The following is a 27,521-nucleotide window of genomic DNA, read 5'->3' on the forward strand; positions in this document are numbered from 1 at the left end:
GGAAGAGCTGTTATAGTTTTCTCCCTTCTAACCTGGACAGATAAATCAGTGATCACAGTTTATTTTTAAACCTTTTAACAATCATCATTTTCAGAAGTAATTCCACACTTAGGAAATATTTTATATTTCACTGTATTGCTAGGATTTTTCACTGACAGTAAGACAAAATGCAAAATTACATTTTATTTCACTTTTGCAAAAACAGTGCAAAATGCAAACCTGCCATAGTCTGCTTTTGCTTTAGTCTTATCTTTGGGCTAAAAAGGGATGGTATGGGGACGGAAGAGGGAGGAGGGTTCAGGATGGGGAACAGATGTATACCTGTGGCGGATTCATTTTGATATATGGCAAAACCAATACAATATTGTAAAGTAAAAAAATAAAATTAAATTAAAAAAAATTTATAAGGAAAATACAATTTTCTTCTTCCCTAGAGATGAAGGCAGATGGTATCGAGTATGTTTAGCTCTTCCAGCAACAGTTTTCTATAGCATTAGCAGTAAATCTACCATTTGCAAACTATTGTCTATTTAAATCTATTTAATTTACATTTAACAAGACACCTCTTATTCTTGTGAGTTAATTAAAGGGTTAGTGACTATTAAAAAGATACTAATTGAAATGCAATAAATAAGATAACTGAGTTGGTGTGTAATTAGCCAAATTTACATAAGTAATAAACATCGTTTTGCAGTCTTCTGGAATGGCCTTGAACTAACGCTGATAGTCTAATCTTATACAAGAACAAGTGTCTAGGCATTTAATTAGCATAAAACTGAATAGTGGTGGCAAATTAATCGTATATAAAATTTTTAAGTAACTGCCAAAGAATAATGTAATGGTGTTTTATGTGGTCTTTTAACATTATAGGGATGCCTATTAAATTTTCAACGTGTCTTTTCAGGAAGAGAAATATTTCAGATAGAATGCAAACCAAGTTCTCCCCTACCTAGGACTTGTGTTTTTCTACGGCCACCACAGTTACTTTTCAAGGCCCTAGTTTACCTTGATGGAGAAGGCAATGGCAAGCCACTCCAGTACTCTTGCCTAGAAAATCCCATGGATGGAGGAGCCTGGTAGGCTGCAGTCCATGGGGTTGCTACGAGTTGGACATGACTGAGCGACTTCACTTTCACTTTTCACTTTCATGCACTGGAGAAGGAAATGGCAACCCACTCCAGTGTTCTTGCCTGGAGAATCCCAGGGACGGGGGAGCCTGGTGGGCTGCCGTCTATGGGGTCGCACAGAGTTGGACACGACTGAAGCGACTTAGCAGCAGCAGCAGCAGTTTACCTTGAATATGTCCCTCAGTGCTGTCTCCTACATGTCATAATCCTCAATTTGAGAAATGAAACATTTCTATAGAACTTTCATAGGACAGTCCAAACTTTCTCAGAAAATTCAGGGTCCTTCCAACTTCCTAACTTATAATGAGCCTATATGGTTAAGGTAAAATTTAATAGAAAATACATAATTTACAATTCTTAATAGTTACAAAAGTAATTGTGTATTTTTTCAATGTGTGTGAGTCTGTCTATAGAATACGTTAATGAGTCATTAAATGGAGGCCTAAAATCTCTATTCTGTGTTACTTGGTGATACAACATTGATGGTTCAAGTAAATGGTCATCATATGTTCTAAAATGAGGACAAATGGAAAAGGGACAGAAAGCCAGCAGTAAATCCAAGGACTTTAGAGTATAGTTATGGAAAAATATTTTCTGCTCTGATATTATGTATAGTGATGGTTTTCACATATATTAATATGTCTATGATAAGGAGGTTAAACATATTCTCTGAATATGTTGCCTTTATTTATTTATTTTTTTAGGAGCCAATTCTAATTTAAATTTATTTATTTTAATTAGAGGCTAATTACTTTACAATATTGTTTTGGTTTAGAATGTTATTTTTTGGTAGCTTTTGAGGAGATCAGTCCTGGGTGTTCTTTGGAAGGACTAATGCTAAAGCTGAAACTCCAGTACTTTGGCCACCTCATGCAAAAATTTGACTCATTGGAAAAGACTCTGATGCTGGCAGGGATTGGGGGCAGGAGGAGAAGGGGACGACAGAGGATGAGATGGCTGGATGGCATCACTGACTCGATGGATGTGAGTCTGAGTGAACTCCAGGATTTGGTGATGGACAGGGAGGCTTGGCATGCTGCAATTCATGGGGTAACAAAGAGTTGGAGACCACTGAGTGACTGAACTGAACTGAACTGACCTATATACATATTTTCTCCATTTAAACTCTTTGAGTACCTTCGTTTGCTTTATTTGAAAGAAATACAATTTTTTTTCTCTGTAAGATAAGGTTGTCATATAATACTCATTCACATACAAGACTATGTTGTAATTAATAGAGCACTTGTGTTCAAAATTCACAAAGTATTTCTGATTTAATTCTTAGCTTTTTGCTTTTGTGGTCTACTTATTCAATCTCTACTCTCACTGAAAGTTAAAAAAAAATGGGTTAAAAGCCAGAGAAAAATAATCTCTAAGCAAGATGGATTTAGATAAAGCAAAATAGAAACACATACTGTTATATTTTCACTGGAAAGTGTCTATTAAATGGCTTAGCCACTGAATATATTGATGGTTTCAACAGCGAAAGTAATTCGTCAGAAGTGAATCAGCTTAGATATTTATTTCTAAAGAATTTACAATGTTTTACAAGAACTACTTAAGGAATACTGTATCATATAGTGAATATATGTTTTCAAGTCAGGTTTACACCTGCCAAAATGATGTTACTATCACTGAAACTATAAATTACCCTGTGTTCACCTGAGATATGATGATGTAATTCAGAGAAGAATTATTCACATCCTTAATATAATACATTAAGTCTTCATACAATAATGAAAAGTGGTAGTTGCTCATTGCGACCCCATGGACTATAGCCTGCCAGGCTCCTCTGTTCATGGAATTTTCCAGGCAAGAATACTGATGTGGGTTGCCATGCCCTCCTCCAGGGGATCTTCCTGACCCATTGCAGGCAGATGCTTTACCGTATTTGATGGCAGCAATAGTTTTTAGAGCTTTTTGCCCAATGTGAGAATAATATGATTATTTTTTGGAACTATTTTCCCTTCTTATTTGGTTTCTCATCAGCATATTCTGTGAGGACATTTCTTGCAATGGATAATTATGTGGCAAAAAGCTCTCTTTTCCTATTATTGATAAGGGTTGCTTGTACATTTGGATAGTACAAATACACATAAATTTAGAGGTGTGAAAAATTAGTCAACATTATTAAAATAATCAGTTGAAAATTTTGAAAACATACATGTTATATTTATATATATTTCTTTTTATATAAATATGTTAACTACTGCATCAGTAAATGGGATGGACTCCAGGTAGTTGAATGTTCTCTCTTCATAATCCATAAACCAAACATCTAAACTATTCTAACTCTCCTCACTGCTTTCCCTCATTAGGAAGCTTGTCTGTACTAAGCCATGATCTCTCAAACTATGCTTCTGTTGCACATAGATGTTCTATTAAATTCACTGAGAAGAAAAAAAGAGCTAATATTTTCTGATGTTTAAGTTTTATTAACCCTTTGGCATTTGCAAGGAGAGTTTGCAATTATTTACATAATAAACGAAAGCATAGCAAATGCTAACAGAAAAATTGTGAGCCTTTTTAGAACTATAGAGCCTTTTTTTAAACCAAGTGTGATTTCTATTTGCCTTTATGGAATATAGGCACTTGCTGCTGGTAAAAGTGATTTATATTTTGAATGATAAAATCTAGTATGTCAATATTTCCTAGAGTTCAGGGAAGAATGGTCAGCCCATGAACACTGAGAATGCTGGCACTAAGCTTTTAATTTAGTATTCTTCAGTTTCATCACTTGACTCACATTTCCTTGCCTCCTCCAGAATGCTGATTTGCATTCTTGCTGTTGAAGTGGAGTAACTAGCTATTTTTTTCTATAGTTGACTCTAACGTAACTGTTCTGCCTGAGGGAAAAAAAAAATTGTCAGCTTTTCTTCTCACACTCATTTCTCCAGTAAAGAAGACTGTCTGAGGATCAGATATCTGTTCCTGTTGTCCTCTTCCAACACAGAAGACATCCGAGTGTGGGTTGTCTGGGAACAGACTGAGTCAAAGACTTCTTTGCAGAAGGGGTCTGAGGGATACCTCAGGAAAAGCATCTGTGAGAAGCGTCAGAAGGAAGCAGGACTGCAGACAGGGAAGAGAATTGCAATACAGTTCCAACCATGGCGTTAGTATATCCCACAGGGATCTCTGGAGTTGGGATGACCCATCAGAAATGTTTCAGATTGAGGCAGGACCTGGGGCTTTTCTTTTTCATGTTGCCTTAAAAAAAAAAATTTAATTGGAGGATAACTGTTTTACTGTGTTTGTTAAACATTTGCAGTTTTACAATACTTTAAATATTGTAAAACATATTTCTACCATACATCAACATGAATTAGCCATAGGTATACATATGTCCGCTTCCTCTGGAACTGTATTCCCACCTCCTACCGCATCCAACCACTCTAGGTTCCTTTCATTTCTGGTGGTCATTGGGTGAGTGTTATCCCAAGAGAGGTGTGTGAACTTGAGCAAGGTAGTTCCCTTTCACTCTCCAAGGCAATTCCGTGGTAAATATTAAACTGTGACTGGCCAATAGCCAGCATTCCAGGTGGTGGAGGCATAAACGACTTGGTCTCAAAGGCAAGTATATGGTTGATGCACCAAAGTATTCAACTGAGTCTGTTGACTAACACAGGAAATTTTGCTGGTCTTTCATTAAACTAATTGCCACGTTACAGCTATCTGTGGAAAGACAGTACCACTTTTTAAAATAGCCATTAAAATCTTCTGAGAGAGAAAATATTTCTCTTAGGGTATTTAATAAACTAACCTCAACCATGTGTATGCAAGTATACAGATAAGGATAGAAGAAATGTGGGCATTTTTTATGAAATTAATGTTGACATTTTAAAAGAAATTCCCAAATTCAGGTTATAGCTAATAACCAGTTGATATGGAATTGAATCATTCATAAAAAATAATGATCTTAAATCATAGATTTTTTTGTCCTTCAGACTCTGTGCGACCCCGTAGATGGCAGCCCACCAGGCTCCTGCGTCCCTGGGATTCTTCAGGCAAGAACCCTGGAGTGGGTTACCATTTCCTTCTCCAATGCATTAAAGTGAAAAGTGAAAGTGAAGTCGCTCTGTCATATCAGACTCTTAGCGACTCCACGGACTGCACCCTACCGGGCTCCTGCGTCCATGGGATTCTCCAGGCAAGAGTACTGGAGTGGGTTGCCATTGCTTTCTCCAAATATTATCTAGATTAACTATATAAAAGTTATTATGTTTTCTTGGCTTGATGCATAGGAAATGCAAAATCTAAGATAAGAAAATTTCAAATATTATAGATAATCTCACTATTATATTGAATTATAAGTATCATATTTAAATAACAGGGATTATTGTTTTCTACCTAAGAAATGCTTAATTAGAAGCAGAACTGGGCAAAGCTATTTCAGTGTTACAGTTATTTTTCAATTGCTCAGTTGTGTCTGATACTTCACAACCCCATGGACTGCAGCACACCAGGCTTCCCTGTCCTTCACCATCTCCTGGAGCTTGCTCAAACTGATCTCCATTGAGTCAGTGATACCATCCAACCATCTTGTTCTCTGTCATCCCCTTCTCCTCCTGATTTCAATCTTTCCCAGAATCAGCGTCTTTTCCAACCAGTCAGCTCTTTGCATCAGACGGCCAAAGTATTGGAGTTTCAGCTTCAAAATCAGTCCTTCCAATGAATATTCAGGACTTATTTCTTTTAGGATTGACTGGTTTGATCTCCTTGCTGTCCAAGGGACTCTCAAGAGTCTTCTCCAACAATACAGTTCAAAAGCATCATTTCTTCAATGCTCAGCCTTCTCAGTAGGATTTGTAAATCATTGAATTTGATCCTGGGGATTTTATAAGACCTATTATGTAAATCAAATGGTATTACAGTTTTCATTTAAATTTGTTTTGACTGTACTCTAGTTAGCTAGAATCTACCATCAGTGTTTCTATTAAGATCTATTATTACAAAGTGAGGTTCCCAGGTGGCTCAGTGGTAAAGAATTCACCTGCCAAGCAGTAGACATGAGTTTAGTCTATGGGTTGGGAAGATCCTTTGGAGAAAGAAGTGCAACCCACTCCAGTATTCTTGCCTGGGAAACCCCAAGCAAGATGAGGAGATCCCATGGTTAGAGGAGCCTGGTGGGCTACTGTCTATGGGGTTGCAAGGAGTTGGACATGACTTAGTGACTAAACAATTATGAAGTGGGGAAATCTTAGGATATGACCATATAGTTTTTTGAGCATAACTGATTTGTACCATATTAATTTCCTCTTCCTGCACCCTATAAATAAATAAGATTTGTATATAAAGAAGAGAATAGCAAAAAAAAAAAAAAAAAAAGAAGAAGAGAATAGCAGATTCCATCATTTGTAATAAAATAAACCTGGTGTAGATTAGTTACTGAAGTGAGTGTAAACCCTAAAGGTCTATGTGCTTTAATTTCTGCATTTATTCAGTCATAAATATATATCACTTATCTTCTTAAACAAAAATATATATTATTTACCTTCTTACACATATAGCACTTGGCTTTAGCTGGTCAGCCCCTTGAAAATCTGCTGAACAATTACATTTTGCAGAAAAGTCAGTGGAAATAATGATTAGCAGGTTCATTATTAAAGACCCAACTTAAAGTTATTACTATATAGACAGTACATAAATTTCATAAGTTATATATACTTCTGTAACTAAGTAGCAAATAACTTATATTAATATTTGGCTGGTAAAAACACTGTATATCTAGAAACACTGGTGAACAAATGAGTGTACTAATTTGTGATAGCATCTCATTAATATCCTTGTCCTGGACAAATGGTATTACAAACAAACAAACAATTTCAGACAAATGGTAGCAAATTTACAGTTTTAAAATTTCCCCCCAAATAAAACTATTGATGCCTCAGGCTGTTCATTATAATAGGAAGTTGAACAGTTCCATGTTTTCTAGTCATTCTAAATCAGTAACTGAGCAATTTACTGGTGAATACTGAACTATAACTTCTGAGAGTACCGGTTCTACTGAGCTGTATATCTTGTAACTGGAAAAGCCTGTTTCCTTCCGAGTAAAAAATGCTTCTATGTTACATTTTCAATACATTAGCACTGGCGTTTTGGAGAAGGCAATGGCACCCCACTCCAGTACTCTTGCCTGGGAACTCCCGTGGATGGAGGAGCCTGGTGGGCTGCAGTCCATGGGGTTGCTAAGAGTCGGACACGTCTGAGTGACTTCACTTTCATGCATTGGAGAAGGAAATGGCAACCCACTCCAGTATTCTTGCCTGGAGAATCCCAGGAATGGGGGAGCCGGGTGGGCTGTTGTCTATGGGGTTGCACAGAGTCAGACACGACTGAAGTGACCTAGCAGCAGCACTGGCGTTTATAGAATTTAGGAAATTTTATATTATCATACAATTTATACAGATTTGTCATCCTCTTATTTCTTTTTATGGGTAACATCAGCTTAGGTGGTATTTTTAATTATACAGTGGTTGTTACTCTAGTGTTAAGAAAAGGAAAACACAGACAATATATCTTAAAAAAAACAGATCATTATAGGGTATCTCTTACATTTTAGAAGACATGAGCTATTCACCTGCCACAAATGTCATCTAAAATGCTCTATTTAACACAAGTGTACTCTGCAGTGGGAACATTTGCACATTCATGAGTTATATATGAATCTCCTATGAAATAATGAGACTGCCTGTTTAGTCTTCCAGAAGAGGATGCAACTAGTTTACTCTCCTAGGCACCATCAGGTCTGGAATAACATGGAAAGTATTTTTTCCTTTCAAGGGACTATTACTGCAAAACAACTGATTGAAATTTCAATTATAAAAAGGACCATTGGTTAAGAAAATATAGTAGAGAAGAAAATATTCCAAACATTACATATACCTTATAAAAAGTACACATAGACAAATTAAGAGATGTTAATAAAAATTACTCATGGATATGCTTTGTCAATTTACCTTAGTCAAATATGTCATATCTGAGTTAAGCACTCTGTCATTTAGAGAACCTTGAATCCAAGCTTACCTTAGGGATTTATACCCATGAAAGTGAAAGTGAAAGTCTCTCAGTCGTGTCCAACACTTTGCAACCCCATGGACTAGTCCATGGAATTCTCCAGGTCAGACTACTGGAGTGGGTAGCCTTTCCCTTCTCCAGGGGATCTTCCCAACTCTGGGATTGAACCCAGGTCTCCTTCATTGCAGGCAGATTCTTTACCAGCTGAGCCACAAGGGAAGCCTCTATACTCATGAGTAACTTTGGAGTATTTATCACAACTGGTAATTATACACAGTGATTCTAGTAAAATAGAACCATTATACAAAACCTCCAATTATATAATTATAGCGTGCTGTGTCATCATACTGAATATGGTTCTTTTAGACAAAACATTGTTCAAAGTACATAAAAGTTCTTCTGAGTCTGAGCCCAACTCCAGTATTCTTGCCTGGAAAATCCCATGGACAGAGGAGCCTGGTGGGCTACAGTCCATAGGGTTGTAAAGAGTTGTATATGACTAAAGCAATTTAGCACAAAAAGAATATTATAACTGTAAGGCATCAGTTCAGTTCAGTTGTTCAATCATGTCCAACTCTTCGACCCTATGTCCTACAGCATGCCAGGCATAGGTGAGTAGAATCATATCCTTCTGAGTTTTGCTTAATCTCCTTAAAATTACAATCAGTTAGTCTTGGCCAGTCTTTCACCAAAAAAAGGAAAATACATGCTCAAAAGCTGAAAAACATTGTAAATTACAAAAAAAAAAAAAAAAAAAGATAGCCATATTTGACTGACTTTTTTCCTAGGTTTGGATTTGAAATAGTTTTGGCATGTTTCACTTGAACAGATTTAGATGCTTTGTAGAGGTGAAATAAAAGATGACAGGTTAATTAAACATTAGAGATGTGCCAAAGCACAGACCCCCTCCTCGTCACAGGGTTCAGCAGGTGCTTCCATCCCAAGTGTGATATCTTGGTTGTAGGTAAGTTCACAGCTAATTAGGATCCTGCTGGATGATTGTCTATTCAGTCAGTTCAGTGGCTCAGTCTTGTCTGACTCTTTATGACCCCATGAAATGCAGCACTCCAGGTCTCCCTGTCCATCACCAGCTCCCGGAGTTCACTCAAATTCATGTCCATTGAGTTGGTGATACCATACAACCATCTCATCCTCTGTCATCCCCTTCTCCTCCTGCTTTCAATCTTTCCCACGATCAGGGTCTTTTTCAATGAGTCGGTTCTTAACATCAGGTGGCCAAAGTATTGGAGTTTCAGCTTCAGCTTCAGTCCTTCCAATAAATATTCAGGATTAATTTACTTTAGGATGGACTTGTTGGATCTCCTTGCAGTCCAAGGGACTCAAGAGTATTCTCCAACACCACAGTTCAAAAGCATCAGTTCTTCAGTGCTCAGCTTTCTTTATAGTCCAACTCTCACATTCTTACATGATTACTGGAAAAACCATAGCTTTGACTAGATGGACTTTTAACTTCCTTGAATAATTTGGTATTCAGTGTTTAGGAAAACTAGCATGAGATCACTAGAGTAGCATGCAAATATTTATTAATAAAGTTAGTATTAATCCACATAAGCACTGTGTTTCTTTCAAAATTTCACTTAAATGAACAGAAGTGGAAGATAGGGAAAACAAAGATACAAAAACATATCCCACAAGAAGCAACCCAAAGTTAAAGAAACCATGATATTTTACCTAAGCTTCTAATGATGTAACTAAAAGGTTTATATGTCATGTAATTAGCTATGTCTGAATATCATTAATCCCTTGGTGATAGATTTTTTCATAGATGGAATAATCTGAGCTCATGCTTACACTAGAATCTCAGAATTCTAGGAACTCCTATAATTCCCTAGTAGTTACTGATTTGCACTCCCTCGGTTGGATTCTAATCTCTGTTACCATTGTCTTTTTCATCTGCTTCTGCAGTCCCAGCTTTCTGTTGGACTAAAATCTCCTTGAGGACTGCTGTCTTTTATGTTAATGCCTATCACTAGAAACTAGAATCAAAACAATTATAGAAAAATCTCATTAAATATTTAAGGAAAATTAGTGACATTATTTCAGATTGCATACTCAATTTATTTTTATTTATAATTTATAACTAGTAATAGATTAAATAAATCAAATTTTAAGTACATGATTTACTTTTGTGTCTAGCTCAACTTCATGGCAAATACATGGGGAAGCAGTGGAAACACTGATGGACTTCATTTTGGGGGCTCCAAAATCACTGCAGATGGTGACTGAAGCCATGAAATTAAAAGAGGCTTGCTCCTCAGAAGAAAAGTTATGACCAACCTAGACAGCTCATTAAAAAGCAGAGACATTACCTTGCCAACAAAGGTCTGTCTAGTCAAGGCTATGGTTTTTCCAGTAGTCATGTATGGATGTGAGAGTTGGACTATAAAGAAAGCTGAGAGCCAAAGAATTCATGCTTTTAAAGTGAGGTGTTGGAGAAGAGTTTTGAGAGTCCAGATACACAGATGACACCACCCTTATGGCAGAAAGTGAAGAGGAACTAAAAAGCCTCTTGATGAAAGTGAAAGAGGAGAGTGGAAAAGTTGGCTGAAAGTTCAACATTCAGAAAACGAAGATCATGGCATCTGGTCCCATCACTTCATGGGAAATAGGTGGGGAAACAGTGGAAACAGTGTCAGACTTTATTTTTTTGGGCTCCAAAATCACTGCAAATGGTGACTGCAGCCATGAAATTAAAAGATGCTTACTCCTTGGAAGGAAAGTTATGACCAACCTAGATAGCATATTGAAGCAGAGACATTACTTTGTCAACAAAGGTCCATCTAGTCAAGGCTATGGTTTTTCCTGTGGTCATGTATTGATGTGAGTTGGACTGTGAAGAAAACTGGGCGCCGAAGAATTGATGGTTTTGAACTGTGGTGTTGGAGAAGACTCTTGAGAGTCCCTTGGACTGCAAGGAGATCCAACCAGTCCATTCTAATGGAGATCAGCCCTGGGATTTCTTTGGAAGAAATGATGCTAAAGCTGAAACTCCAGTACTTTGGCCACCTCATGCGAAGAGTTGACCCATTGGAAAAGACTCTGATGCCTGGAGGGATTAGGGGCAGGAGGAAAAGGGGACAACAGAGGATGAGATGGCTGGATGGCATCACCGACTCATTGGACATGAATTTGAGTGAACTCCGGGAGTTGGTGCTGGACAGGAAGGTCTGGCGTGCTGCGATTCATGCGGTCGTAAAGAGTCAGACACAACTGAGCAACTGAACTGAACTGGACTGCAAGGAGATCCAACCAGTCCATCCTAAATTAAATCAGTCCTGAATATTCATTGGAAGGACTGATGCTGAAACTCCAATACTTTGGCCACCTGGTGTGAGAAACTGACTCATTGGAAAAGACCCTGATGCTGGGAAAGATTGAAGGCGGGAGGAGAAGGGGACGACAGAGGATGAGATGGTTGCATGACATCACAACTCAGTGGACATGAGTTTATGTAAATTCTGGGAGTTGTTGATGGACAGGGAGACCTGGCATGCTGCAGTCCATGAGGGCGCAGAGTCAGATACAACTGAGAGACTGAACTGAACAATATCCTTAAGGGCTTCCATCACACCTTTATTCCTTGTACAGAATCTCTTGTATATTCTATATTTCTGTGGATTTTCAGGGATCACACAAACACATACTCTAAACACTGATTATTTTTTCTATAATGTTTTTCTCTGTATTCTGAAGTACACTGATGTCTCATTTCTGTGGATCCAACCCACTTGCATATTCATAATAAGGAATCTGTATTAATAGAGCATGTTAAAAGAATAATAAAAATAAAAAATAAATCACCCAGAAGTCATTTATATTTACTGTTTCAATTCTTTCCACTCTAAGGCATATGTATTTCATAAGGAAACTAACCACACCAAATATCAAAGAGGGAATTATGACTCTGCTTGGCCATGTGTTACTAGACAAATATGCCAGGTCTGGGTCCCAAAATGGTGAAATGCCTTCAAGACAACCCGAGAGAAATAACAATTTGGGAAAATGTGTGCTTAGCTTTCATTTGTCCACCTCTGAGTACACTATTAATTTTGTGGTTAAAGAGCTATTACAAAAAAGAACAGAATGAAGTAATATTCAGCAGGTGCAAGGCAATATGTGCACACTATCAGCATCAGGGAGCCACCTGGGTTCATCTAACTCCAGCCAAATCAATCTTTTATCCAATAACACAAGATGATTCAGACACAGAGAAAAACAGTGCACAGTATTGCAAGTTACTTACTCCTAAGGCAGTGATATACATTAGCTGTTTGGTCTTGGTCTGTCTGTTTTTCTCTCTGTGTGTATTAACTATCCATCCACCCAGATATATGTATATGTATTTCCATCTATATGAAAATATATATTTATATATATATAGATATAGTTCTATATGTCTTCTTCAAAAGTTGAGATGTCCTAAAAAGATGAATGCAGCCCTTTTATTTTACTATTAAGGAAAAATGTGTATTGTTCTCTAAGCACAAGCAATCTATAAGTATTTATAGCATGCTCATTAATATTTTTGAGTATTATAAACAGTGGCCAAAACTACATACTTGGTATCAGATTGTCATGACTTTATTTGTTCAACAAATATCCAGAGATTTTAAGCTCTATCCAAGATGGTACTGTGTAGTATATGAACTTCAACTGTGTCTAGTTTCCTCTCATTCATAATTAAAAAACAATAATAGCTCTACTAAACAATGTTGGATTCATTATGATATTTGGCAAAACTAATACAATTCTGTAAATTTTAAAAATAAAATAAAATTAAAAACAAAAAAACAATGTTGTTAGTAGGATGAAAGTGAAAGTGGCTCAGTTGTGTCCGATTCTTTGTGACCCCATGGACTAGATGGTATGGTCTGGAATTCTCCAGGCCAGAATACTGGAGTGCATAGCCTTTCCCTTATCCAGAGTATCATCCCAATCCAGAGATCAAACTCAGGTCCCCTGCATTGCAGGGAGATTCTTTACCAGCTGAGCCACCAGAGAAGCCCAAGAATACTGGAGTGGGTAGCCTTCCCCTTCACCAGGGTATTATCCCAACCCAGGGATCAAATACAGGTCTGCCGAATTGCAGGGAGATTCTTTACCAGCTGAGCCACCAAGGAAACCCAAGAATACTGGAGTGGGTAGCCTATCCCTTCTCCAGGGATCTTCCCAACCCAGGTATCCAAGCAGGGTCTCCTCCATTGCATGCAGATTCTTTACCAGCTGAGCTACCAGGGAAGGATGAGATGAGCAAATACAAAGAATGTCCTTAAGAAAGGGTTAGCCACTTATTAAACACTGAGTTTTTGTTAAATTATAGATCCATCCTAAAACCTTGTTATGTAATTACAGAGATCAGGTCCAAATAAATCCTCTTACACCACAGTCTAACATTCTCTCCAAACTACATTAGTTTATTAGATACTATTTGAAAGGAAAAGAGTATTACTTGGGACTAGGATACTTTTATATGAAAAAATATTACTTTGATAGTCATTGACCATTATCTTAGTCAGGGAGGCATGCTTTGCAGTAGGAAAGATAAGCATGAGAATTTGGAAGATTATTGCTTTGCTAATCAATTTTTTTTTTTTGACTTTTCTACTGTCAGTAGTGCCTTTATAGCTCAGACTAGAAAAGGTGCCACTATCTTCAATATTAACCTCACAGGTGACATTACTGTTTGTAAATTAGAGGATCTGTGAAAAATGGTTGACTACTAATATATAGTTTGCCTAAGTTATACATGAGAAAACATAAGGACACGGATTCTATTTAGTTTCCCAATGAGTACTTTCATCCTTGATAAGAAATAAGAGACTTGAGTATTTTTTTTTTACTTTCTTTTAATCTGTGTTACTTTGTATTAATTTTTATTTTATATTGTAGTGGCTTCCAAATGGCTCAGATGATAAAGGCCCATAGTGCAGGAGACCCCAGTTTGATCCCTGGGTTAGGAAGATCCCCTGGAGAAGAGATTGTCAACCCAGTTCAGTATTCTGGCCTGGAGAGTCCTATGGGCAGAGGAGCCTGGCAGGCTACAGTCCACAGGGTTGCAAAGAATTGGACATGACTGACCAGCTAGCGCACTCACACATAGTTGATTTACAGATGTTTTAGTTTCAGGTGTATATCAATGTGATTCAGTTACACATCTGTATATATATATGTATATATTATATACACACATATGTATGGATGGATATACACACATGCATATGTATATATACTGCTAAATCACTTCAGTCGTGTCCAACTCTGTATGACCCTATAGACATCAGCCCACCAGGCTCCCCTGCCCCTGGGATTCTCCAGGCAATAACACTGGAGTGGGTTGCAATTTCCTTCTCCAATATGTATGTGTGTGTGTATATGTATATATATATATATATATATATATGTTTATATGTCCATTCTTTTGCATATTCTTTTCTTATATAGGGTATTGCAGAATATTAAGTTGATTTCCCTGTGCTATATAGTTGGTCTTCCTTATTTATCTATTATCTATATGTATATATATGTATATATATAATTATGTAAATGTTAACCCCATACTCCTAACTTATCCTTCCCACTAACCTTTCCTATTTGATGAACATAAGACTGTTTACAAAGTCTTTAGATATATTTCTGTTTTATGAACAAGTTAATTTGTACTTTATCTTTTTATATTACACATATAAGTGGTATCATATGACAATTTGTCTTTAGCTGATTTATGTCACTTAGTATGAAAATCTTAAGTCCATCCGTATTGCTGCAAATAACATTATTTCATTCTTTTTGTGGCTGAGTAATATTCCATTGTATGTGTATATATAAATATATACTGCATCTTTATTCCTCTGTCGATAGGCATTTAGATTGCTTTCATGTCCTGGGTATTGTAAATAGTGCTGCAATAAATGTTGGGGGTATATATGTCTTTTGGAATTGTGTTTTCCTTCAGGAGTAGGATTGCTGGTTATTTTGTAGGTATGCTGCTGCTGCTAAGTCACTTCAGTCGTGTCGGACTCTGTGCGACCCCATAGATGGCAGCCCACCAGGCTCTGTTGTCCCTGGGATTCTCCAGGCAAGAACACTGGAGTGGGTTGCCATTTCCTTCTCCAATGCATGAAAGTGAAAAGTAAATACTTTTAGCCTTTTGACAAACCTCCATACTGTTCTCTATAGTAGCTCTACCAATTTACATTCAAACCAATAATGTAGGGGGGCTTCCTTTTTCTCCACACCCTCTCCAGCATTGTTTTTAGACCTTTTGATGATGGTCATTCAGACTAATGTGAGGTGATCCTTCATTATAGTTTTGATCTGCAATTCTGTTAGTGATGTTTAGCAACTTTTCATGTACTTTTTGGCCATCTGTATGCTGTTTTTGGAGAAACTTCTATCTTTTGGAGATCTTCCACCCATTTTTTGACGGGGTTCTTTAATTTTTACATCGAGTTGCACGAGCTGCTTGTGTATTTTGGAGTTTAATCCTTTGTCATTCACTTTGCAAATATTTTCTTCCATTCTGTGGGTTGTCTTTTCATTTTGTTTATGGTTTTCTTTGCTGTACAAGAGGGTTTGAGTTTAATTAGGTCACATTTGTTTGTTTGTTTGTTTCATTTTCATTACTCTAGGATGTAGAACAAAAAAGACCTTGCTGCGATTTGTGCCAGAGGGTGTTCTGCCTATGTTTTCCTCTGAGAGTTTTATGTTAACTGGCTTTCCATTTAGGTCTTTAATTCATTTTGAATTCCTCTTTGTGTTTGGTGTTAGAGTGTGTCCTAATTTCATTCTTCTCAATGTGGCTGTCCAGTTTTCCCAGCACCACATTTGGAGAGACTTTTTTCCATTGTATATCCTGGTTTCTTTTGTCATAGCTTAGGTAACTCTAGATGCTTAGATTTATCTGTGAACTTGGTGTCCTGTTCCATTGATCTGTACTTCTGTTTGGGGGCTAGTATCACAATGTTTTGATGACTGTATTTTGAAGTATAGTCTGAAGTCAGGGAGCCTGATTCCTCTAGCTCAGCTCTTCTTTCTTAAGACTGCTTTGGCTATTCAGAGTCTTTTGTGTTTCCATACAAATTGTAAATTTTTTATTTTAATTCTATTTTTAATTTTAATTCTGTAAAAAATTCCAGGTTCCTACATAGGCTGCTTTGTGCTATGTTCCAGTGCATATGAGACCGTATGTGCACCCTCAAAAAATGAGGTCTCTGTTACCCCCAGCCCTTTGGAGCTCCAGCATTCAAGCTCTGCTGGCCTTCAAGGCTGAGTTTTTGCAGGCATGCTTTATCCTGATACCAAACTCTAAGACTTTCTTGGCAGCTATTTTTACGTGGGAACATCCCTGTGTAGTCTGTGTGAGTTTAATTTTGTGTGTGTGTGTGTGTGTGTGTGCATGTGCACATTCTAGGGCCGTATTTGGTATGAATGTCTACCACCTCTTTCTGCACTGTATGCTGGCTGTTATCTCATTGATACGGTGTTTGACTAGTGTTGTGATGACCACAGCCTGCCCTGATTATTGAGCAGGGCCTCCCCTTTGTTCTGTGGTTGCCACTGCCTTGTCAGGAGCTGTGTTTGTTCTTTCCTTGTTGAAGTAGAACTCCCCACATCTCTTTCTTATCTGTGTTTCTGATCTGTGGTGTGAGATATGCAGTACTGGATCATCCCCAGCAGAAGAGAAGCCACTGAGTATTCCTTTCTGGAGCTGTTCATCTGTGTGCATGCTCTGTTGTGTCACTTTTCACTCATTGTTTTGAGATCACTAGTTACTCTGTTGTTGGCACTGCTCTCAGCCCAACCTTAACTGGGTATGCTGGCAGTTGGGCCTGGTGGTGTTTTCCCCAGGCCACCAGTGTAGGTCCACTGACGTCAGTTCCTAGGATTGCAGGAATTATGGATCTGGACCCACAGTGGGTGCTATGGGGGCAGCTTGGACTCTGACCTAGCCAAACCCCAACGTGTGCACACCCTCAGAGTTCACAGCTGCTAAAGCTATGGACTTCAGCAGGAGTCCTGGTCTCAGTTGCAGGAGCACTCACCTATCCAGATGTTTCACAAGTGCTGAGTTTACTAAGACAGTCTCAGGGCTTTAATCTGTGGTTTGCACAGCAGCAAGGAGATATTTCAGCTCTTCTTCCTTAGTTGCACAGCCCCTGGAGCTCAGCTTTGGTATCAGCGCCACCTCTGTTTGTGAGCCACCCACAAGAATCTGCTCCCAGACCAGGATAGAAGGGGCAGAAGCAGTGGCTGACTCAGGTGTGAGGGGCACCCACTCCAGCAGTGCTTAAGGATAGAGACACTCTGCCCTTTGCACATCACTCAACAATGGTGCTTTGCTTCTATAGTGATCTTGACCTCCTTCAGGAATATTCCTGGTTGTAGAGATCCTCACTCCTGCTTCCTCATGCTGTCTCTGCAGGTCCTCTCCCCAGATCTCCTCTCCAAATCCCATCTTCCAGTACCCAGCCCCCGTCCACTCTAACAGACACTTATCTCAGGCTGGAGAGTACAGGGTTGTGGCATGGAACATCTGTGTAGATCTCACTCTGGCCTGCTTGCCACAGACCTTAGTTGCATCACTTTCCTCTGATAGTCCCCAAATCTCCCCTTTTGTCCCAACTGTCCTCTTCACCTATGAGGGAGCTTCCCCAGGTGTGGGGACCTTGACTTTCCTTCAGTTCCTCCAGGGACACAGGTATCATCCACTTTTTCTTTTTTTTTTTTCCCCTTTTTTTCTCTTTCATTCACTCAGTTACATGAGGATTTTTTCTTGTCCCTTTAGGTGTCCAAGGTCCTCTGCTAGAGTTCAGCAGGTGCTCTGAAAGAACTGTTCAGTTTGTAGATGTACTCTTGGTGTCCCTGTGAGAAGAGATGAACTCCACATGCTCCTACTCTTCGGTCCTGACCCCAGTCTCTTTTTCTTTCACACTTTACTTCCGTAGTTGCGGAGTGACAACCAGCATTATCATTTTTTTCTGTCTGTTTGTAGACAACCCTTATATTGAATTAAAAAGAAAAATAAGCATGAAATATTCTAAATATGTTATAGTTATTTCACTATTACAAACATCTTAGGGGAAGTTGGAGATAACAAACATTTCTGTTACTATTCAACTGTTGGAAAGAAAGGTTTAGTTCTTTGGAATATTGGTCTAAGTTTTCTGTGCTCATTATTCTTAAAAAAGCTAAATACTTTCTTTTTAAGAAAAGTGTCAATAAAAATCCCAATTTTAAAGTGGTTGGATTATTGAAGTGTTTGATTCAGATAATAGAACAAAGTTTTGTTTTCTGTTTCATCATTAGATCTATATCATCAATGAAAATTGATAAATTGTTAATTATAGGTGTTATCTGAGCATATTGCAGCTCCTTTCTTCATTGTACAAACTAAATTGTAGAACATAAATTGAAAGAAATGCGTTGAAAATTTAAGAATTTTACTAGAGTAAGAATAAACCTTTTATTTTATTAATAGCCTAAACATTTTATTTAGAGAATTCATGTCAGTGAGCTTTTAAACCAATTTTATTACACAATGTGCTAAAACAGTGAAAATGTTTTAAACTATACTCATCCCTTTTTAGGAGGAAATTTTTTTTTTTAAGTCTCATTTACAATTTAATTATAATCCATTTGACTTGACAAGCTAAATGTGAGGATGTAAACAGAAAACCTGAAGGGAAGAGGAAAAAATCTCTTCAGAGACAGGCTATTTTTCTTGCCACTCTGTTAATATGTCAAGAAGAGGGTCTGAGCAACTTGGGGGCTAGAATGATTTATAGTGACTCATTCATTTTAATTATCCTTCTAAAGTTTTAAATAAACACCACACAAACTCTTTTTGTTTTTCTCCTTTGGTTAATGTACCTCTTCTAAGAACATCTTACTGTAATTAAATGATCAAATTCAGGCTGTGACAATAGAAAAAGCTATAAACCTCTTTTAGGTTTCAGGGAGTACAAAATTATTTCACTTCCTCTGACACCATAACTTTTACTCTTTGATTGATGTTTCCTCAAACTTTTTATCTAGTTTCTAACATCACCTTAATGTTGAAGAAACAGAAATTGTTGAAAACTGGAGACACTGGAAAAATGGATAAGATGATTTCTTGTTAGGATAATGAGAATCAACTGCTGCTGCTAAGTCGTTTCAGTCATGTCCGACTCTGTGCCACCCCATAGACGGCAGCCCCACCAGGTTTCTCCGTCCATGGGATTCTCCAGGCAAGAACACTGGAGTGGGTTGCCATTTCCTTCTCCAGTGCATGAAAGTGGAAAGTGAAAGTGAAGTCGCTCAGTTCTGTCCGACTCTTAGCGACCCCATGGACTGCAGCCTACCAGTCTCCTCCATCCATGGGATTTTCCAGGCAACAGTACTGGAGTGGGGTGCCATTGCCTTCTCCGAGAATCAACTGAGATATCAAAATCAAAAACAAAAACAAAAATGTTTGGCCATGGAGAAGAGGACAATAAAGAAAAACTAAAAAATAGATCATTTATTTTAGCACTACAGAAATTTCCAAATTCAATTTTATTGCTTAGGATGAGCATCTAAACAACAAACAAGTCATTTATTTTTTAGAGCTTATCCAGTATTGAATCTAATGTTACCTTTATGTGCTTCAAAATATCTTACTCACCTCAAGGAATCATGCTGAATAGAAAAGCACACTGTCATCTGAAACATTTACCTCTTTTACTGAGCTTCCCAAGTGTGTACTAATATTTTCCAAAGTAAGTTTAAAAGTAATTTTATAAAAACAATTTTGTGTTCTATACTACTGTAGTTTCTCTTAGGTATATATGAAATATATAAAAATATATATATGTTATATATTACATTTCCTCAGTACCTCTCATATTTCCAGATTTTATTCCAAAGAGTACACAAATTAATAAAAATATCCATTTTTAATAAGATTCATTTATATTATTCTTTATTATCTCATATGAGCACAGTACTTTGCAAAAATTAGAAGCCTTCTTAGACCTGTATTAAATTTTGCCAACGGTGTGAATGCATGCATGCTCAGTAACTTCAGTCACGTCAGACTCTTTGTAACTCTATGGATTGCAGCCTGCCATGCTCCTCTGTTCATGGGATTCTCCAGGCAAGAAACCTGGAGTGGGTTGCTATGTGTTCCCATCAGAGGATCTTCCTGACCCAGGGATCAAAACTGTCTCCTGTATTGCAGGCAGATTCTTTACCCACTGAGCCACAGCTTTGCCAATGATAGCATTATACATATTGTTAATATCAACAGTTTAAATTTGGACAGACTTTTTAAAATGTAAATCCTAATAAGGTTGAGAGTCTTCAAAAAGTAATAAGCACCTTATATTGCATAGAAATTCTATTTCTGTATTTTTAAGGGTTGAATGAAATATCCTTTACCTTGTGGCTCAGCTGATAAAGAATCTGCCTGCAATGCGGGAGACCTGGGTTTGATGCCTGGGTTGTGAAGAACCCCGGGAGAAGGGAAAGGCTACCCACTCCAGTATTCTGGCCTGGAGAATTCCATGGACAAGTCCCTGGGGTTGCAAAGCATCAGACATGACTGAGCAACTTTCACTCACTTACCAAGCTAGGTTTAAAGTCCAGGAAAGTAACAACAATTTAACAATCAATGTCCAAATTGGAGAAGAGTAGCAAAAGGCCTTCAAAGACAGAGGCTAGGAGGAAAAGAGAAGAAGATGAAAAATTAAAATTGCATCTCAACCATCTATTTGACTTTCAGATATTGTACATTGAAATGTGCCATTGCAAACATCAAGGGATATTTATAAGGGTTATGTTATGTTATGACAAAGAGGTCTTAAACTCAGTATGACTGGCAACAAGGCAGATGATTAAAAAGATGTAACAATGACTATACATTGCAAGATTTATTGAAGAGAATTTTTGGTTAATTTACACATCTTATTTCCATGTTTCTCTTTGTCCACATTGGCTCTAATATGCTGCGCTCAACCAAGCACTAGTTTTCTTACCCCTCCTTACCCATATTTTGTGAATCCATTTGAATATTTCATATTCAATAAAATTTAAACTGAATGGATATTTGTCACTCTGGAGCCCACGATTTGAATTATTTAATTATTTTCAAGCCTCTTTTTTTTCCACTTTAAACTCACCTGTGTTAGTGTTGGGCCTCCCAGGTGTGTATCCTATAATAAAACTAAAAGGAGCTGCTTATTGAGTATTATGCTGCTGAGAAAATTATTTAAGTTACTACAACAAAGTGACTGCTGATAATAATATGACTTCCATGTAGCATAACTGGAGTATGAATATCTACTGCTTGATCTGACATAAGTTCTGAATTTCAGGTCTTATGACAACTTTATTTCTCACTTTAATTAATAAAATTGCAATCTGTTTTTTTTCTTCAGTCTCCACTGTTTAGTTAGCATAAGGAAGTCCCTCAGGGACTGATTATCCCTGAAAATAGAAAGAAGAGCATCCCTGAGCTTCCAAAGCAAAGAGCCAGATGCAGCCAGTCTTCCCTTTGATCATTTTATTATAATTTACATCTTTATCCATTCTAATGATTTCTAAAATGAGGATATAGATGTACTTGTTTCCAAGCAAACCTTTTAAATACACCAGTTGAACAACCTCTGATTTTCTTAGAAAATGTTGATTTAATTTCAAATCAAGTATTATATTGAGTTCATCTTCATCAGCAGAAAATTTGTCAAACTAGTCTTTAGAAATATATGAATTTGTTTGTAAATATGAGTTGAATAGGATTAAAGTTTTTATTTTTTATTTTTTTTTCTAATTTTATTTTATTTTTAAACTTTACATAATTGTATTAGTTTTGCCAAATATCAGAATGAATCTGCCACAGGTATACATGTGTTCCCCATCCCGAACCCTCCTCCCTCCTCCCTCCCCATACCATCCCTCTGGGTCGTCCCAGTGCACCAGCCCCAAGCATCCAGCATCATGCATCGAACCTGGACTGGCAACTCGTTTCCTACATGATATTTTACATGTTTCATTGTCATTCTCCCAAATCTTCCCACCCTCTCCCTCTCCCACAGAGTCCATAAGACTGTTCTATACATCAGTGTCTCTTTTGCTGTCTCGTACACCGGGTTATTGTTACCATCTTTCTAAATTCCATATATATGTGTTAGTATACTGTATTTATGTTTTTCCTTCTGGCTTACTTCACTCTGTATAATAGGCTCCAGTTTCATCTACCTCATTAGAGCTGATTCAAATGTATTCTTTTTAATGGCTGAGTAATACTCCATTGTGTATATGTACCACTGCTTTCTTATCCATTCATCTGCTGATGGACATCTAGGTTGCTTCCATGTCTTGGCTATTATAAACAGTGCTGCGATGAACATTGGGGTACACGTGTCTCTTTCCCTTCTGGTTTCCTCAGTGTGTATGCCCAGCAGTGGGGTTGCTGGATCATAAGGCAGTTCTATTTCCAGTTTTTTAAGGAATCTCCACACTGTTCTCCATAGTGGCTGTACTAGTTTGCATTCCCACCAACAGTGTAAGAGGGTTCCCTTTTCTCCACACCCTCTCCAGCATTTATTATTTGTAGACTTTTGGATCGCAGCCATTCTGACTGGCGTGAAATGGTACCTCATAGTGGTTTTGATTTGCATTTCTCTGATAATGAGTGATGTTGAGCATCTTTTCATGTGTTTGTTAGCCATCTGTATGTCTTCTTTGGAGAAATGTCTATTTAGTTCTTTGGCCCATTTTTTGATTGGGTCGTTTATTTTTCTGGAGTTGAGCTGTAGGAGTTGCTTGTATATTTTTGAGATTAGTTGTTTGTCGGTTGCTTCATTTGCTATTATTTTCTCCCATTCTGAAGGCTGTCTTTTCACCTTGCTAATAGTTTCCTTTGATGTGCAGAAGCTTTTAAGGTTAATTAGGTCCCATTTGTTTATTTTTGCTTTTATTTCCAATATTCTGGGAGGTGGGTCATAGAGGATCCTGCTGTGATGTATGTCGGAGAGTGTTTTGCCTATGTTCTCCTCTAGGAGTTTTATAGTTTCTGGTCTTACGTTTAGATCTTTAATCCATTTTGAGTTTATTTTTGTGTATGGTGTTAGAAAGTGGTCCAGTTTCATTCTTTTACAAGTGGTTGACCAGATTTCCCAGCACCACTTGTTAAAGAGATTGTCTTTAATCCATTGTATATTCTTGCCTCCTTTGTCAAAGATAAGGTGTCCATATGTGCATGGATTTATCTCTGGGCTTTCTATTTTATTCCATTTATCAATAAAAACCTCGAATAGCCAAAGTGATCTTGAGAAAGAAGAATGGAACTGGAGGAATCAACCTACCTGACTTCAGGCTCTACTACAAAGCCACTGTTATCAAGACAGTAGGATTAAAGTTTTTAAATGTATGTATGTAATTCAGCATCTGAGTTTATTAACCCCCTAAAAATGTCCTAGCATGATTCCTGGAAGCTGTGTATTGTTATTTCACATGGCAAAAGTGTCAAAGTGTCTTTGCAGATGTGAGTAGGGATATGGGAAATTGCCCTGGGTTATCCAGTTGGCTGAATCTAATCACGAGTCCTTTAAATACAAAAATCTTTCCTGCCTGATGTTAGAGCTAGATATGACAATGGAAGGAAGGTCCAAGAAATGTGATATTGTTGGCTTTGAAGATGAGGAAAGGAGAAGACAATCTAAGGGATGCAGGTGATCTCTAGAAGTTGGAAAAGGCAAGGAGACATTTCTCACCTATAATATTCAGGAAAGAACAGCCCTGCAGACATCCTAATATCTGACCAACAGAAAAGCAAGATAATAAATTTGTTTAAGCTGATGAGCTTGTGGTAATTTGTTATGGTGGCAGTAGAAAACTAATACAGTGAATACTTTATATGAGATATATCAAGTATAAGAAAAAGATACCTGTGAAAATATCTTGTAATCATGAAGATGAAGGATAAGAATGAAACAAGAATTCTTGGAAACTCAACTGCACAAATAGAGCATGCTTACTGGGTTTTTTAGGAGGATTCCACTGCTTAATAATGCCCTTTAAATGATCTATCATTTATGTACAGAGAATGCTCCTAACAGGACAAAGATCTTAAAACCTCAACTCTGGGAAAAAGGATTGACAAGAAAGGATCTTAGAAGATGCAACGAATGTGAATAAAGAATTAAAGTAGGTTACTGACCTGTTTTTTCTTTCAGTGATATTCTTATAGTGACAGTAAGCAAGATGTCCCTTATTCAAATTAAAAGGAAACTAGAAGAGGTGGATTGGAGCTCATTGTGATTTTGCTTTTTACAAATTCGGTTTTTGGAACCTGTGAGACACTTGCCCCAGCTTTTTCAAACTCTTTTTTGCTGCCCATGATGAATGTGTAGTACAGTCAAAGGGAAGAAGATAGAAAAATCAGAAATTGCTTGGCTATGTTTTTCCTTTTGTTAATCCAGCTTTATTGAGACATAATTGACACATACTATTGTGTAAGTTTAAGTGTCTATAATGTGGTGACTGGATGTATGTATATACTGCCAAATACTTACCACAATAAAGTTAGTTAACACATCCTTCATCTCAGAAAATTATCATTCTGTTGTTATGAAAAGAACATTACAGCTTTACTTTCATAGCAATTTTCAAATTATATAGTATTGTTAACTGTAGTCACCATGCCGTACCTTAAATGACTGAAACTGATTCATCTTATAACTAAGAGTTTGTACTTTGACTGATGAATTCCCAGTCCACTCACTCCTCAGCCCCTCGCAACCACCATTCTACTCTGTTTCTATGAATTAAAAGATTTTAGAATCCACATTCACCTGGGATCACACAGTATTTTTCACTTTCAGCTTGACATATTTCACTTAATATAATGCCTCCATGTTGTTGCAAATAACTGGATTTCCTCTTTTTTTTGTATGTGGCTGAATACTACTCTATTGTTTATATAAACCTCATTTCTTTATCATTTATTTGTTGATGGACACTTAGGTTTTCATGTCTTCATTATTCTGAATAATGCTGCAGTAAATATGGGAATACAGATACCTCTTCAAGATAGTGATTTCATTCCCTTTGAAAATGTACCTACATTTTCAAAAAGTGAGATTACTGGAATTTACTATTATATCATTTTTAATAAAATCTTTAGAATTTTCTGTGTATAAACCAACAAGGACCTACTCCATACCACAGGGAACTCTACTCAATGTTAGGTGGCAGCCTGGAGGGGAGGTGAATTTGGGGGAGACTGAATTCATGAACATGTATTGCTGAGTTCCTTTTCTGTCCACCTGTAACTATCACAACATTGTTAACTAGCTATATGCCAATATAAAATAGTTTTAAAAATCATTTCTTCAGAAAACAGAAAATTTTCCTTATTTCCTAATTTGAAAATATTTTTGTTATTTTTTATTTCTTGCCCAGTTGCCCTAATTAGGACTTTTAGTACTATGTTGAATAAAAGTGACAAGAGTGGGGACTCTTGTTTGTTTCTTACTCTCAGAAAGCCTTCAATCTATCATAGCAGAGTATGATGTTATGGGTTTATCACATATGACTTTTATTATGTTGAGTTATGTAACTTCTATACTCAATTTGTTGAAAGTATGTATCATAAAATTGTGCTGAATTTTGTCCATTGTTTTTTCTGCATCTATTGGCAAGATCATATTATTTTTATCTTTTTTTTCTGTTTATGTGGTATATCAAATTTATTAACTAGTGCATATTGAACCATTCTTGTATTTCAGGGATACATTTCATTTGATCATGACGAATAATATTTTTAATGAACTATTAAATTTGGTTTGCTAGTATTTTATTGAGAATTTTTGCATCACATTTATTAGGAAAAATGGCCTATAGTTTGCTTATCTTGTAGTGTTCTTGTCTGCCTTAGATGGCTTCAGTTCAGTTCAGTTCAGTCGCTCCATCGTGTCCGACTTTTTGCGACCCCATGAATCACAGCACGCCAGGCCTCCTGTCCATCACCAACTCCCGGAGTTCACTCAAACTCAACTCCATCGAGTCGGTGATGCCATCCAGTCATCTCATCCTCCTGCCCTCAATCCCTCCCAGCATCAGGGTCTTTTCCAATGAGTCAACTCTTCGCATGAAGTGGCCAATGTATTGGAGTTTCACCTTCAGCATAAGTCCTTCCAAAGAATACCCAGGACTGATCTCCTTTAGGATGGATTGGTTGGATCTCCTTGCAGTCCAAGGGACTCTCAAGAGTATTCTCCAACACCACAGTTTAAAAGCATCAATTCTTCAGCACTCAGCTTTCTTCACAGTCCAACTCTCACATCCATACCTGACCACTGGAAAAACCATAGCATTGACTAGACAGACCTTTGTTGGCAAAATATCTCTGCTCTTTAATATGCTATCTAGGTTGGTCATAACTTTCCTTCCAAGGAGTAAGTGTCTTTTAATTTCATGGCTGCAGTCACCATCTGCAGTGATTTTGGAGCCCCCCAAAATAAAGTCTGACACTGTTTCCACTGTTTCTGCATCTATTTGCCATGAGTGGAGAGTGAAAAAGTTGGCTTAAAGCTTAACATTCAGAAAACGAAGATCATGGCATCCAGTCCCATCACTTCATGGGAAATAGATGGGGAAACAGTGGAAACAGTGTCAGACTTTATTTTTCTGGGCTCCAAAATCACTACAGATGGTGACTGAAGCCATGAAATTAAAAGACACTTATTCCTTGGAAGGAAAGTTATGACCAACCTAGATAGCATATTCAAAAGCAGAGACATTACTTTGCCAACAAAGGTCCGTCTAGTCAAGGCTATGGTTTTTCCTGTGGTCAGGTATGGATGTGAGAGTTGGACTGTGAAGAAGGCTGAGAGCCGAAGAATTGATGCTTTTGAACTGTGGTGTTGGAGAAGACTCTTGAGAGTCCCTTGGACTGCAAGGAGATCCAACCAGTCCATTCTGAAGGAGATCAGTCCTGGGATTTCTTTGGAAGGAATGATGCTAAAGCTGAAACTCCAGTACTTTGGCCACCTCATGGAAGAATTGACTCATTGGAAAAGACTCTGAAGCTGGGAGGGATTGAGGGCAGGAGGAGAAAGGGACGACAGAGGATGAGATGGCTGGATGGCATCACTGACTCGATGGCCGTGAGTCTCAGTGAACTCCAGGAGTTGGTGATGGACAGGGAGGCCTGGCGTGCTGTGATTCATGGGGTCACAAAGAGTCAGACAGGACTGAGCGACTGATCTGACCTGATCTGATGGGGCAGATGCCATGATCTTAGTTTTCTGAATGTTAAGCTTTTAGTCATCTTTTTCACTCTCCTCTTTCACTTTCATCAAGAGGCTCTTCAGTTCCTCTTCTGTTTCTGCTATT

Source organism: Bos grunniens, chromosome 6 (genome assembly GCF_055505025.1).
Source record: "Bos grunniens cultivar Pamir isolate PY7600 chromosome 6, Bosgru_T2T1.0, whole genome shotgun sequence".
Taxonomy (NCBI): Eukaryota; Metazoa; Chordata; class Mammalia; order Artiodactyla; family Bovidae; genus Bos; species Bos grunniens.